We start from the raw sequence: 16889 nt of genomic DNA on the forward strand, positions 1-16889 counted from the left end.
TCTACTCAGAGGATTGGTTCTCTGCAACCCCCTCACACAGCCCCCAAGGTGCACACAGCTAGGAGACATTGACGTTTATACAGCATCTTCTGCTGGGAATTGGCCAGCCCTGTATGGAATTAGTTAGCGTCTTCCTACTTCTGGATTATGCAGGCAGCGACTCTGATCAAATCTGGCAAGGAGATTTATGAATCCGTCGATATTTATCGCAGGGAACAATCCATCTTCATGTCTGGTCTGTGTGCACAGAACCTTGCTCTGGGCACCCCCGGTAGCCTTGTCCTAAATGCTGGCAGGGTCTCGGTCAACACCATCTGAGGTGGGGCCTGGCAACAGAGAGGGATCTGAGAGCAATTGAAAAGAGGGAGACACGGTATAACGTAGGAATGTAACTGGGGGAGCAGAGAGGCAGCGACAATGGCCATGCAGGTCTTCTCACATCCTCTCCCACGCCCTATACCATCTGACTCAGCAAAAGTCATCTAATTGTATTATTTGAACTCAGACAATGCAAAATCTTGACATAATGCATTCCCAAGTGAACTAAAAGTATGTAGGTTTTTTTTCCTCCTGATTATCAACTCGTTTGTTCTCTCCCCTGTCCACTGGCCCATTAAAGAGGATAGTTGAGCCTTAACTCTCAAGTTCAAACTTCTGGTGGGCCAATCAGAGAGCCAAGGTTAAAACTCCACCCATGAGTGAACAGGGAAAAGGCTACTCATGATTCTCTCATTTACATGCCTGCACTGATTGGCTAAATCACTGCCCCCTATGGTAGAAAGCAAGCTCCCAGTTTAGCCAGAGGAACCCAGGTACCCATCCGTCCAGTGGCAGTCAGCTCATTTAGAGGGCTAGGAAGGTGGTCTATTGAGTGGAGCAACACTGTTCTAGGCTCCGAGGGGAGTAAGGGGCAGAGTTTAAGTTGGGTGGAAGGGAAAGAAGCAGAATGGTCTCCTAAATGCAACACTCGGCCTCCTGCCCTGACCACTCCTTATTCCTCTGGCCTGTCCTCCACGGTAACACTTCTAGCACTCTGCCCGCAGTCTACACCCACAAACCCTCCCCTACTTGGGACTTCTTACAGGAAATTCAAGGCACTGAAGGGCATTGAAGAGGGAGAGGGGAAATGTTTGAGGGAGCTTAAAAACCAAACCAGTTGCTGCTGAGTCAATTCTGACTCGTGGTGACCCCATGTATGTCAAAGTAGAACTGTGCTCTATAGGGTTTTCAGTGGAAGTGGATTACTAGGCCCTTCTTCCCAGGTGCCTCTGAGTGGACTCAAAACACTAAACTTTCAGTTAGCAGTCAACTGCGTTAGCTGTTCTCACCACCCAGAGACTACGTGGGGGAGTTCAGTAGCCCCACAAAAATGGTAGAGCAGAGTCCTTACCAGCGGGATGATCATTTCTCCAGCCATCACACAATCCAAGATCATAGGCACTGTTCCAGTAGTGATGAAGGAGCTGGGCTGGGGAGATGTCATCCAGGAACCATCTTCACCCACCACAAGGCCTGGACCTGAAGCTGGGCTGGGGAGCTGCTTTCTTGCTTTACAGAGACAATAGGTTCATGAGTGGGGACAGAAAAGGGGGCAGCTCAGGAACCAACTTCACAGATGGCACAGAGCCAGAAATGGGCTGAGCCAGCCCCTCAGAACATGATTAGTGGGAGGAGAATGGGAAGCACCCACCAAGGGCCAGGACAACTAGGCTGATAACCTAGCTCTGGGTCTCTGGTCAATTCCTTCACCTCTCCAGACTTCTGTAAGATGGGGGACCATCTCATGTTAGTCTTCCTTTTAGACTAGTCCAACAAGACAATATACATGAAAAGCTTGATTATTTGTGCCTCTAAAAGACAGAACCAGCACCTATGGGTAAATTCACAAGAAGGCAGGCTTCCTATGTAGAAGGATTTTCTATATTCAAAGGTGTCTAGAATCAGAAGCTGTTAAAATAATAATCTCCTTGTCACTAGAAGTATCCAAGCAGAGTTTGGATGACCATCTGTTGCAGAGTATAATTTCTGGGCACGTTCCTGCACTAGATGGGAGTTTTGGCATAATCCATTGTCTGCTTCTAACTCTTAAGATTCCGTGATTCATTCATTCAACAAATGTTGATCAGTTGCCTGCTAGACCCAGCTCTGCTGCTACTGTGTTGTGTGACTCCCAGTTTTCCTCTCTGAACACAGCTTCTCATATGTAAAATGAGGGTCTTGGGCCAGCAGACCCCAGAGCTCTGACTAGCTACCTTCTTCTAAATGACAGTAGGATCAGAAGGACTACAAAGTCCTTCTCCTCCTCTTCCCCCTTCTCCCTGCACTTGCCATAACTTAGCAGCTCCAGGACAGAATGAACTTTTCCTGGCCTGGGATGCCTTGAGAAACAGATGGCCCTGTTGCCATGGAGACCAGGGAGCTACTTGTCCTGGGGGGCTGAGGATTGGTGGGGGTGGGGGTGGGGGTGAAGGTACTGGTGATTTACTCCTGCAATAGCCCAGCCCAGAACCCATATGAATATTAAACAGGGGTGGCTCCAGGCAATCCTTCAGCCAAACAGATGAGAAACCACTTAATATGAAAGACCCAGAACATTTATTTGTACATCTCTGCCTGAGGATGCCAGCAACTCCCCTTCCTGCCCCCCACCTATCCCCACAGCACAGCCAGGTGGCCAGGCCCCTGTCTGTCCCAGGAGATTTGACTCAATCTTCCTCCAGGCAAAGCTGGGGGAGAAAACAGTCTGTCCAGCAGAAGGAAGATATAGACAGCTCTGGAGGGGATCTGCTGGGGACTGAGGTAGGGTGACATCTTGGGCTCATTAGAAAAAAGAGTTGTCCAGCAGTCAGTGCTGTCCAGCCACAGATGGGCTGCCCCAGGAGGGAGTGAGCTCCCCACATCTGGAAACATTCAACTGGACTAGGAAGATCCTCTGTCAGAGATCTTCAGGAAGGCTTTCCCATCAAGTAGGTTGGGCCTCGTGACTTCTAAAGGCGGTTCTTTCAAGTTGAAGTCTTGGGGTGGCAGAGGCAGGGAAATGTGATGGTTACAAACATGTACTCTGAAGTCAGACTGACTGAGATTCAGTTCTCCTTGACTTGCAGCAGCATCTGCCTCTGTCATCATGTGGCCATTCTTCATCTGTGTTTATCTGTGTCTGTTCTGTTTTATAAGACATCACTCAGATGGGATTAGGGTCTATCTTACTGCATCCTATTCTACTCCTGTTTCCAAACAAAGTCTTGTTTACAGAGAGCAGTGGTAGAACTTCAACATATCTTTTTGGGGGACACAAAATCCATAACACCAAGACAGTATGGTAGCATAAGCAGACATGTGACTCAATGGGACAGAAATAGACCCACACTTTATGGTCATTCGATTTTCAGTTAAGAAACCAAAGTAATCTTATGGGTAAAGGAAAGACTTATCAACAAGGACGGCTGAAACAACTGGCTATCCATAAACTGGCTAGCCATATGTGAAAACATGAGCCTCAACCTTACTTCACACGGTACACAAAACTGAATTCAAAATGAATCATAGACCTAAACATAAAAACTAAAACTAAAAGCGTCTTTAAAAAACAGAGGAGAATATCTTCATGAACTGGGACTAGGCAAAAGCTTCTTAGACAGGAGGCAGAAAACAATAATTATTTTTAAAAATGATAATTTAGACTTCATAAAAATTAAAAACATCTACTCATCAAAAACGTAGTTAACAAAAACAACTGACAAGTCACAGACGAGAAGAAAACATTTGCAAAACATATATCCATCAAAGGACTTGTATCAAGACTATATAAAGAACTCCTACTATACAATAATAAAAACGCAATCCAAATAAAAGAAGTGGGAGGGGGGGAGATTTGAACAGACACCTCACAATAGGGTAAGTATACTAAATGTATACATTTATTGCTGGACTGACGAAATATGCCACTTTTATGTATTTACTCAAAATAGATGAAAACAAATGACCACAAAAAGAAGGTTTACAAATAGCCAATAAGCACAAGAAAGGGTGTTGAAATGCATTAGTCCTCAGGGAAATGCAAATTAAATCCACAATAATAAGATATCACTACACACCCACCAGAATCAATAAAGTAAAAGTCTGACAACATCAAATGTTGATGAGAAAGTGGAGCAACCTGAATTCTCATACGTAGATGGTCGGAATGTAAAATAGAACAGTCATTTGGAAAAACGGCCTGGCAGTTTCTTATAAAACACAATGAATACCTACTTTTATGACCCAGCAATTCCACTTCTAGGTACTTACACAAAAGAAATGAAAAAAAATACGCCCACCAAAAGACTTGTAAAAGAATACTCATAACAGCTTTATTCACGGTAGCCCTGAACTCAAAACAAACTGTCCATAAACAGAAGAATGGATAAACAAATTGTGGCTACTGCTCAGTGATAAAAAGGAACAAAGTACTGATACATGCAACAACATGGATGAATCTCAAAAATATACATACTGTATGACTACGTTTATGAAAAATTCTAGAGGGGCAAAACTAATCTATGGCTTTGAGAAAAGAGAAGTGTGGTTGCCTCTGCAGGATGAAGGCAATGATTGACTGGAAAGGGGCGTGAGCAGACTTTCTGGGTGATGGAAATGTACCATATCTTGATAAGGATTTGGGTTACACATGCATAAGCATTTGTTCAATCTACTCAAAGGCTATGCTTAAGATTTGTGCACTTCACTACTTCATTGATGTAAATTGAAACTGTCCCCCTCCTAACACAGACAGAATTACAAGCAAATATTGAACTCTATTTAATGACATGCATGCTGAAGTATTTCGAGGTGAAGTATAATGATGTTTGCAGCTTAGTTTGAAATATAAAAAAATAAAATGGATTGAAGGATGGATATACTGCTAGATATTTGATAAAGTGCATATAGCAAAATGTTGACAGTTGTAGAATCTAGATGCTGGGTATATGAGTACTTACAATTCTCTCAATTTTTCCGTATGTTTAAAATTTTTCATAGTAAACATCTGTGGGAAGGAGAGGAGGCTGAGGGCTGGACAAAAGTGGAAAAAACTCAGAACAGCCCTGAGGTGAGGGCAGGAAGGGTGGTCAGAATAGCCCAGGGGCAATGAGGGTTCAGCTAGGGTTCTATAGCCCTTGTGTGTAAGAAGTCAGTCGGCATGTGTCCCACAGGTTCTCCTGTCAGCAGTCACCCCCAGCCAGCCTGATCACCCCTATCTAATAAGACATTTGAGGGACAGAATGGTTCCATCATGTTCTCCATGTCTTAATAGCAGGTGTCTCCTCTGTTGGACCGGAAGTTACCTCAGGGCAGGAACTGGGTCTCCCCCATCAGACTTTGTCGTTATTGTTGGTGGCCTTCAAGTCACCTCCTTCTCATGACAACCTTATGTATACCAGAACGAAAGTTGCCTGGTCTAGCACCATCTCCATTATCATAGAGATGTCTGAGCCCATTGTTGAAGCTATTGTGTCAATCCAGTTCATTGCGGGTTTTCGTCATTTTTGCTGAGCCTCTGCTTTACCAAACATGATGTCGTTTTCTAGGGATTGGTCTTTCCTGATGACATATCCAAAGTAAGCAGGACAAAACCTTGCCATACTCACTTCTAAAGAGCATTCCAGTTGTATTTCTTCTAAGAGTGATTTGTTCATTCTTCTGACAGTCCATGGTATATTCAATATTCTTCACCAGCACCACAGTTCAAGTGCAACAATTCTTCTGTCTTCTTTTTTCATTGTCCAGCTTTCCCATGCATATAGGGCAATTGAAAATATCACGGCTTGGGTCAGGCACACCTTAGTCAGACTAGGGCTTACATTAGTCTGGGGTGAGGTCTCTCCCATCACACTAGGAGCGTCCTTAGGGCAGGGACCATGTCTCTCCCATAAGCCTGGAAGCTCCCTCAGGATGGGGACTATCTCCACCATTAGACCAGAAGGTTCCTCTGGACATATCCTCCATCTGATAAGGGATTCTCAGAGGGCTGCCAATAGTTTCTCTGTATTTCCCCGTGACTCCCACTTGGGCTGTACAGGCTAAGCACATTCAGCAGAGACTAAAAGAGGAGTGATTGACAGTATCCAAGTAGGAATGCTCTAACTTCAATCATCCTGGGAGCAGACACTCACTTACATGGGTTTCAAATTTAGCCAGGGAAAAGTGACATTAATTCACTGTGGTGATTGAGACTTTACACGCCCTAATGTGAAGAAACTCTAACTTGAGGTTCCCCCAGCAACTGTAGCTGGGCAACATCACCCTCAGGTGTTAGCAGGAGGTCACAGTGCTCCACAGCTCATTGGGCAAGTGGAGGAGTAGCTGCCTTCGCACACTTGGGCCCACAGGAATCGAGGGTGAGGTGCACCAGAGAGCCAGGGAATAAGGGGTGGAGCTGAAGCCCCAGGAAGACGGCGCCTGCTGCTCCAGTTTTCCAGGGGATTGCTGATGTAGGAGGTGCAAGCTATGGGAAGGACGACCAAAGTAAAGTGAATAGTGTGGAGAAGTACAAGCAGGCAAAAGGGAAAGATCTTAAAGTGGTTCTCTGCTTCCCTTCTACAGAGCACCCCATCAGACATACTGAGTGTCTTTCCATTTCTCTTTGTCTCTTCCTGTCTCTCTCACACACACAGATGCACAGCTTAAAGTATGACTCATGTTCCCAAGGGTAAGTTTCCTAGCAACTGATGACACATTTCCAAGGTGTTGCATAATTGGACACCAAGAGTTGACACCTGGCTGAAAAATGAAACAAACTTGGTTATTTTGTGGGGTCTAAAGTCTATTTATCCCTCATCCTCCAAACCAGTTACCAAAGAGGCCCTCAACCTCTATAAATCTGACTAACTCCCAGATTCATTCTGAGTTGTATCATGATAACACAGTTGGGTTTTATTATTATTGGTGAGATGGAGAGGGTTACGGTTTCTTCTATGACTCTCCCAAGCTGAAGTTTAAGACCCAAAGCCATAGGGTGATAAAGGAGAAGGTATCATTAGGAGTGGAAAAGAGACAGTTGAGAGTTGAGAGAAGGCTTTGGTGCACCCCTGTCACCATAGGAGATATTGAAGAATTGATGGGATTCTCACTGGCAAATGAGTAGCATATCACTCCTCCCTGTTCCATCTCAACCTCCTCAATACACGAACACACACACACACACACACACACACCCTTATACCTTATCTTACAATGTTAAGGGAGACCAGAATTATATGAAGGCAACTATTTGGAGGTAGTACCTGCAAAATGAATTAACAACCACCAAAGCTATATTACGGGAGGGGTGCAGATTGTGTAGGGCCTTTGCGTCTCTAAGGTGGAAAGCCACTGGAAGCTTTTGAAGAGACGAGATGAGATCTGACTTATGTTTTTAAAAGAATCCCTTTGGATGGGCAATGACAGAAGCAAGGAAACCATTTAGGAGGTCATTGAAATTATCAGGTGATAGGTGACGGCAGCTTGACTCAGGATGTAGCTGTGGAGGTGATAAGAAGTGGGAAAATTCTGAATATATTTTGTAGATAAAGCTAATAGGATAGACTGAAAGAATGGACCTAGCATGTGAGAGAAGGGGTGGAGTCACAGATGACACCAAGGATTTGAAGCAGAGCAAAAATGGGGAAAAGAGGGGGAAGACTGTGGGAGGAGCACGCTTGGAAGGGGAGCATCAAGACTTTGTTTTGGGAACGTGTTAAACTTGATTTGCTTATTAGATGTCTAAGAGGAGATGTTGAGTAGGCAGCTAGATATGTGAGTCTAGAGTAAGGTACGTATAGGAAACCAAGATTCAGGATGGTTAAGACACTTGCCCAAGGTCACACAGCTAAAAAGTGGCAGACCCCAGGGTGTCAGTGTCTGACATCAAAACCTAGGTTAATCTCTGTGTCATATTGCTTCCCCAGTAGTCCCTGGTTTTTAAGAGGGAGAGAGCATAGTGGAAGTTTCCAGGCTGCCGGCCCATGGCCTTAGGGACTAGTATAGTTCTCCTCCCTGCCCCTACCTGAATAATTTCTAGGTTAGGTCTATATCTGCACTCCCTCTCAGCATGGACTTGCCTTTCGAAGAAATCATTTCCCAGGAAATGGGCACCCCGTGTCTTTCTATATATGTGGATAGAGTAGGAGGAAGAGAGAGTTGTTGAGGCCTTTTCTTTCTTTCTTTTCTCCTTATTTTTTTGGAAACTGTCCGGGGGACGTGGTGTTGCTGCTGCTGGTGGCAACGACTGCTACAATCAGAGCTATTTCGAAGCAAAGAACTAATTTACTGCATGAATGACTTTAGCTCAAAAGAAGAAATAAGGACGATCAGGAGTCCTAAGGGAGCAGAATAATAGGGTAATTTACACGGGGAGATGAGGGAGATGGAAGATACACGAAGGGTAATTCTTTTGCATAATCTTTATTTTATATTTTTGCCCTTTTTCCCTTTGCCTCTCTGGGGGCAGAACCCTATCTCAGAGACGCTTGTGGCCATCTCTGGGGTTGATATCTGAAGGGGATTAAAGGGCAAGGGAGACGGGGCTGAGAAAGAGAAGGTTGGGAGGTGGGCTCATGGCTGTTTTCTAAAGCCACCATCTATTGGGGGGCTGTTCTCTCCCCACTGAGCCTTGAGGAGAGGTGAGGGTTTGCAGAGGGCAGGTCCATACGCCCACCCAGTGGAGCTACTGTCCATAACACAAGCTTGGATGGATGTCCCACACTAAGAGCTCACTATTACCCCAGATGCTTAATTTCCCAGCACAAAGAGGAGCCAGGCTGGCCGAACGTTCAGAGAACATTTAGTCCAAGACCCGCATATTCTGAGTCCAGCAAACCTCAAAGGCCTGGGTTCCAGTCCTGACTCCAGCATATACTAGCTATGTGACCTTGGCCAGACCCTAAAGCTCCGAGTTTCCTCATGTGTAAAATCAAGGTTGTCATCTTCTTCACCAAAGAGTCGTGAGGAACAAATGAGGTGAAGCCTCACAAAGCACTTTGAAAACTGCAAAGCACCATATAAATGTGAGTTACTGTTATTGTTATTTGTTCAAGGAGGAAATTGAGTCCCAGAGGGGTGAAGTGACTCAGTCGAGGTCACATTGCAAGGAAATGGCAGAATGAAGACTCAAACCTAAGTCTCCAGTGTTCTTCCCACAGAAGAAACAGCGTGGTATAGTGGTTAAGAGTACAGACTTTGGAGCCAGATTGTCTGGCTGCCATTTGCCAGCACGAGGACTTTGGGTAAGTTAGTTAACTTCTCTGTGCCTCAATTTCCCTGTAATAATACCTACTTCATGGAGTTGCTATGAGTTTTATGAGTTAATACATAAGACCAAGAAAGAAGAAATGAAAGCTGCATGCAGCAATGGTAATTCAGGTTAAAATAAAACAAAACAAAAACCAAACCCATTTCAGTCAAGTTGATTCTGACTCATGGCGACCCTATGTGTTACAGAGTAGAACTGCTCCATAGGGGTTTCTTGCCTGTAATCTTTACAGAAGCAGATCACCATACCTTTCTTCCATGGCACCACTGGGTGGGTTCAAACCACCAACCTTTAGGTTAGCAGCCATTTGCACCACCCAGGTACCTTCAAGTCTGGTAGACGCAAAAGGTCCTCCCTTGGGGTCAGGAGACTTGAGTTCTGATTCCAGCTGTGCCACCTAAGGATGACCCTGGGTAAGTCAATCTCTCCAAAGTCCAAGCTTCTTGTCTATTAAATGCTTTAACAACCCCTCCCCAACAGGTCCACACACCAGGGTTTTGGTAAGCCCAAATGGAAAGCCTCATAAATTATAAAGTTCTGTGAACCTATGAAGATTATTCCTGGCAGTACAGATCCCTGAAACAAGTCTTCCAGAGAGTGTTGGATTACAGTCCTTTCTGAATGTAGAAGGATGACCAGGGCCCTCTGTGGCACAAACCCGACTAGGGATCTCCCCAGAGTAGACATGAGAGAGAAGTCAGAGGGAAAGTCAGCTACATGTTCCACACCAGCCCCCACCCCCTACAACATCCTTCCAGGTGACACCAAACTAATTGCATATGTCTACATCTTTCAAAACCTTATATCAGACACTCCCTCCTCCAGAAAGACTGCAAGAGATTGTCACAGAGTAATGGCATCACTAGGGGGATGCAGACTACACTGGATGACACTGTCAGAGGGGGTGACACCAAAATGACTGTCTATAAAATTTTCGTGCAGTGTTTCAGCAGAAATTTATTATTTTTCACAAAAATATCCCTGCAGTTAGTTATAACAACAAACACATTTTTCATAAGCCCAGCTTACATATATCAATATACCTACGAGGCTAAAACTCTCTGCTAATTTACTTTTTGAACCTTCTAGTGTGCTCCAGTCAGAGCTGTCATTATTACCCAATTACAACGAGGCTTCAAATCACGTGGTTTCGTCCGCATGTGCTACAAGCACATGCTGTTGTTTCTGTTGCTGCCGTGTTTTTATAGTCGCTGATTTTGTCAAATTTTCTGGTGTTTTAGCTATAGTACTGTGGTAATTAGTATTTGTGAACCTATACCAATAACTTTTTAAAGAATGAAGTAGTAATTAAAGGAACCACATCAAACCAAATACATTGCCATCAAGTCCATTCCTACTCTGGCAACCCTATAAGACAGAGTAGAAGTGCCCCATAGGGTTTCCAAAGAGTGGCTGGTGGATTTAAACTGCCAACCTTTTGGTTAGCATCCGAGTTCTTAACCACTGTGCCACCAGCGCTCGAAATTAAAGGAAAAGAAGGTGAAAAATCAAAAAAGGCTTCAGTTACTAATAATGTTGGAACTAATAATGTTGTAATTCAATGTTGAAAGATTTTACAAAAACAATTTTGTTGTTCGTATTCATATAATCTAAGAAATATTACATTTAAGAAAATTACAGCAATATTTATCACATATTAATCTACGATTAAAATTGATAATAAACTTTACTGAGGATTCTGTATGGTCTGGTATGGGAGGAGGTCCATGAGGGTGACATGAGTTATCTCACTGAGTGACACCAGCCCTAGTGACATCACTGCTTCCCAGGCTACTTTTGTTCCTTGTGTAAACGGCTAGCTCTCAATTAACTGGATAAAGGGACACAGTGGCATGGATGGAAGTCACTGATAATCCCAAATCACAGGTAAAATAACACTGCTGTCAACCCTCCATTATATGTTATCAGATTACTATGATAAAGGGGGACACTAAACCTATGGTTAAAGGGAGCACCGTGGTTAAGGGGAGCACTGCTCACTTCCCAGAAGGGACCTGGAAACTGAGCAAGGAATGATCAGTGCAATTGCAGAAAGGAGTTTGCCTTGGGTTCAGGAAGTTAGGAGTGGGGATGGAGACAGGGACGTAGGCTTCTCAGGTTGAGGCATGGGTGGGGGCTTACCTTACCCTCCAACATCGAATCCCAGACATTCTGCCTTCACAAAAGAAGCCTCAGTATACCCTAATCATCTCTGCTAAGCCCCTTTGGGAGAGGTGAGCACATCTCAGTCTCATAAGTATTTTAACCATAGTGAATACATTAACTGACGTCCCTGGGTGGCGCAAACAGTTAAGAGCTTAACTACTAACAAAAAGGTTAGAGGTTCAAACCTATCCAGAGATAGCTCAGACGAAAGGCCTGGCAATCTGCTTCTGAAAAGTCACAGCCTGGAAAACCCTGCGGACTGCAATTTTACTCTACGTGTATGGGATTACAATCGACTGAATGGCAATAGGTTTGGTTTGCTGTTTTTTAAATTAATGCATTAATTTGCCCCCAGATAAATTGATATGAAAATAGTTTAATTGTTATATCTAGTCTATTATATATATGAAAAGCCCTGGTGGCACAGTGATTAAAGCGCTCAGCTGCTAACCAAAAGGTCAGCAGTTTGAACTGCAGGAGAAAGATGTGGCAGTCTGCTTCCGTAAAGATTACAGCCTTGGAAACCCTATGAGGCAGTTCTGCTCTACCCTATAGGGTCACTGTCATGGATTGAATTGTGTCCCCCAAAATATGTGTCAACTTTGTTAGGTCATGATTTCCAGCATTGTGTGATTGTCCTTCATTTTGTGATCCAATTATCCTGTGTGTTGTAAATCCTAATCTCTGCCCGTGGTTAATGAGGCAAGATTAGGTTATGTTAAAGAGGATTAGGGTGGGATGCAACACCCTTACTCAGGTCACAGCCTTGATCCAACGTAAGGGGAGTTTCCCTGGGGTGTGGCCTGCATCGCTTTTTATCTTACAAGACATAAAAGGAGAGAGAAGCAAACAGAGGAGAGGGATACCCTACCACCAAGAAAGAAGAGCTGGAAGAGGAATGTGTCCTTTGGACCTGGGGTCCCTGTGCTGAGAAACTCCTAGACCTAGGGGAAGATTGATGACAAGGACCTTCCCCCAGGGCCGACAGAGAGAGAAAGCCTTCCCCTGGAGCTGGCACCCTGAACTCGAACCTCTAGCCTCCTAGGCTATGAGAGAATAAATTTTCATTTGTTAAAGCTATCCATTTGTAGCATTTCTATTGTAGCAGCGCTAGAAAACTAAGACAGTGGCTATGAGGCAGAATTGACTTGACAGCAAAGAGTCTTCCAGAGTCTATTATATTGTAATTTATTTGTTACTTTTCCAACTCCCCTGTCAGACCGGAAAAACTTTGAGGGAAGGAACAGTGTCTAATTCATCCCTGTGCCCAAAACCATAGGTGTTCAACAAAAGTACATTGGGTTAATGTTTGTTGGATTTAGCAATTAAAATGTATCATTAGTTGTCAGGGAGGGTTTCTAGATAGCTGTCATCTGTACCTCTTTGCCTTTTCCAGGATTTAGGGAGCAGCAGAAGCCTTAATCCCTAAATCCACCTCTTCCCCCAGGACCTGGACAGCTCAGGGGAGGCCCTAAAAGCCCTTGGAAGATGAGGAGCCTAAACTAAAGGAGCTGAGTTCTTAATGCTGCCAGTGACTGGGACTCACTGAATGAAGCTTTTTGGGGGATGAGGAAGGAGAACCCAAGTAATACTTCAAAACACCCTGCTTCCTAAATCCCAGAGTAAGCATTGCCAATCTGATCTGGACATGGGGCTCATCCTTTTTGGAAGCAGAAGCATGGACAAATTGACTTTGACCACACTTTTCTTCCTTGGTCAGAAAATTCAACCTCAGCCAGGTCAATTTTATGTACACTGACATTCCATGTTCCAGACCTCTTGGTCCATCCACCATAATTAAGCAGCCACAAAATCTCCATAAAGGGCTGGTTATTGCCACAAACACATGATCAGGAGTTATTCTCTGTTACCCGTACATAAATGTTCCTACTTAATGTGTACAAGTACCTATTCTACGATTGAATGTGCTCTAGGTTTATGGCTGTAGCTGTTGTGTTGCTGTAGCCTGTGGTTTTATGGCCCTAATTTCATAATAAACCTTAGTTTTAATTTTCCTCCTTCTACCCAGCAGCCAGAGTTTCCTGGATGTGGGGGAAGGGAGAGGGTTCCTGCTCAATCGCTCCAGGCCACCTGTCACAGCAAAAACCCTTGCTAGAGCCAAGCCAACCCACCTGCTCCTCCATCAAAGAAGAAGGTCACCTACCCTGTGGGGAGGAGGACTGAGCAGCCCAGATGCCCTCTGTGTCGGAAGCCCGAGCCTTAAAAGCAGCAGGTTCGCTCTGTAAATGTGCCAGGGCAGTGCCAGCTGTTCACAGCCCCAGGAGATGTACAAGCTGGGGCAAAGGGAAGGCAGGGGCCAGATAAACAGGTCAGGAGAAGGAAGTCTGCCAGTTCCAAGGCCTGACCCTAGCCATAGGCACAGCATCATTGAACAGGAGCAAAGAGAGGAAGTGGGTAACTAACTCTGCTGCTGTCCGTGGTGCTGAATCATTCCTGTAACCTCATCTCTGAATGTTTCTTCTTACCACAGGATTCTGGTGACTCTTACTCAACCTTCCATTACTTTTGTTTCCTGTCTTGATGAAATTTTAGTAATATTTATACTGCTGCAGAACAAACAGAACAATGACTAGTGTTTCACAAGTGACGCCATTGGTTTCAAGTACTTTTGACAGTTCTATCGCATTTTCAACATTCACAAGGAAGTGTTTTCCTCTGGGAATTTTGGGGGGCTCTTCCCCTATACACCGTTGTTACTCACATAACCCCTGCATACAGGCAGCGGTGAGAAGTGGAGGGGGGATGGAGTCAGCAGGAGCTACTGGGTGAGTAAAGTTGGTCCCAGCAGGATGGCTCTTCTCCTGCAGATTTACTATTCTAGGGAGCCACCAAACGACCCTTGTGGAGCAGAGCGGGTTGTTCGAACATTTCCAATTTTACAAAGCCAGTTAATGTGCCAAAAACTTCCTCAAGAGGAAAATATGAGATTTGGAGGGCAAGGATAAGGAGGTAGAAACCCAACCCCAGCTCCAATTTCCAAAGAAGGGAGAAGGGGGAGCTTACTCAGAGAGAGAGTATGGTATTTCACCTGCTTCAACCGAGACAGGGGCTGCAGATTAGAAAAGATGGGAAATTTTAAAGGACTCAATGACGGATTTTTTTAGGCCCATTCTGTTCCTATCCCTGGACCTGCCACTTATAGCCCCCAACCAAGTTTCAAAAGTTTAAAAACTATGTTTTTATTTTTTTTTTTAATTTTTATTGTGCATTAGGTGAAAGTTTACAGAACAAATTAGTTTCCCGTTCAACAGTTTGTACAAAAAGTGTTCCACTACATTGGTTTCATTCTCCACAATGTGTCAGCACTCTCCCCATTTCCATCCTAGGTTCCCCATTTCCTCTCATCCTGATTTTCTATCCCTTCTGCCTTCTCATCTTCACCATTGGGCAAATGTTACCGTTTTGATCTCATATAATTGAGTGTTCTAAGGAGCACTTTCCTCTTGGGTGTTATTGTTTGTTTTATGGGCCTGTTTATGGTTTGGCTAAAAGGTGGTCTCTGGGAATGGCTTCAGTTCCAGTTCAGAAGGGTGTCTTAGGGCCATAGTCTTGGAGGTTCCTCCGGTCTCTGTCAGACCAGTAAGTCTGGTCTTCTTTTGAATTCGATTTTTTGTTCTATAATTTTTTTTCCCCATTCTGTCCGGGACCCTCTGTTGTGATCCCAGTCAGAGCAGTAGGTAGCAGTAGCTGGGCACCATCTAGTTCTTCTGGTCTCGGTGTCATGTAGGCTGTGGTTCATGTGGTCCATTAGTCCTGTGGACTAATTACTCCCTTGAGTCTTTGGTTTTCTTCATTATCCTTTGCTCTGGCTGGTAAGAAACCGATAGATGTATATTAGATGGCTGCTTGCAAGCTTTTAAGACCCCAGATGCTACTCATCAAAGTAGGATGTAGAACTTTATCTTTATGAACTATGTTGTGCCAATTGTCATAGACGAACCCCAAGTCTATGCTCCTGCCACTTATTTTGAAGTGGGCCAAGCACTTAATCTCTAGACCTCTGCTTCCACATCTGTAAAACTAGTATGATAATAACAATTCCTTCTGCATAGAACTCTTGTGAGGATTAAGTGAAATAATAAATGCAAAACATCAAAGCATGATGAGGACTCAATGAATGTTGTATTCTCTTCTGTCTTCTTTTTGTGCCTCACTCTTCTCAGTTTGACAATGAGACTCTGGACACCTAATCAGAAATCCAAGAAGACAAAGGCCACTTGAACCTGAGATTCCACCAGTTGCATTCAAGCCAATTCCGACTCATGGCAACCCCATGTGTACCAGTAGAACTGTGTGTGCTTCGTAGGGTTTTCAGTGGGTGATTTTTGGCAAGGGAATCACCAGGTCTTTCTTTTGTAGTGCCTCCAGGTGGACTCAAACTTTCAACCTTTCAGTTAGCAGCAAATGCATTAACCGTTTGCACCACCTAGGGACTCCTGAAGTTGAGATTACTGGGGTTCAGACTCCTGCCTTGCTCTAAAACCATGAGTGGAGAGAAAAGTGGGGTCCTCTGAGGCCAATTCTAATGCTCTTAAGATTTCTGGGGTAAATCTTAAGGCCATGGTGACCAGTTATTTGTGTAAGGAACTTTGTCACCCTATGGAATAGAGCACCAAAGGGGAAGAAAAAAGAACCATGTGAGTAAATGAACTGTTGTTCTTTTTCTTCTCCAGATTCCCAGTTCCTCTCCATGGCACCCTCTGCCTAATACGCAGGGAAGTTTAGGAAAAACAAGCATAAATAGAAGCCCTGAGCCACGCAACCAGGGAGTGAACACTCAGAACAGCGTCCGAGTTAGGGGTGCCTCTGAGAGGAGGTGTCTCCGGGGTAAACATAGTAATGGGTGTATGGAGTATGGGAGTTAGTTCCATTTAGTGCTAATTTGTTTGCACTGAGTTACCTTCTTTTATTTTACAGCTTTAGCTGCTTCCAACAAGTTGTGGAAAGGCTAGAGGTAATTGATTAATTTAACCTACCTCCAGTGGCCCCTCGAGCATCTCTCAATTTGATGCCTAATTCATATGGTGTCGAGGAAAGAGCTCTGACTTCAACAACTTAAGTAGACCAGCTCAGTTCATTGGCTCTGGTGAAGTCCCTTCCCTTCTCTGAACTACAGTTACCCAATCTATAAAGCAAGAAGGTTGGACTAGGTTGGACTGAGGTAAGTTCCCTTAGCCCTGATCCTGTTGTATGTATATTGTGGCTTGTACAAGCTGCTTGGAGCCAGGATTTAAATCTTGTACTTTGGCTGCGTCAGCCACATCTCTAAATACGGTGCTTGCTGCATGTATGCACAACACTTGACAGCTGACAGATGGAAAAGATATGACTGTAATTGGTCTGGATCTAATATGGGTGATCCTTGTTGGTGCCCAAGCTCTTTAAGACCATGAAAATCTCATGTCCCCAGGAAGAAGAGGAAGTATTGGTTGAGAAG

The sequence above is a fragment of the Trichechus manatus genome, unplaced genomic scaffold, assembly GCF_000243295.1.
Source record: "Trichechus manatus latirostris isolate Lorelei unplaced genomic scaffold, TriManLat1.0 scaffold00138, whole genome shotgun sequence".
Classification (NCBI taxonomy): Eukaryota; Metazoa; Chordata; class Mammalia; order Sirenia; family Trichechidae; genus Trichechus; species Trichechus manatus.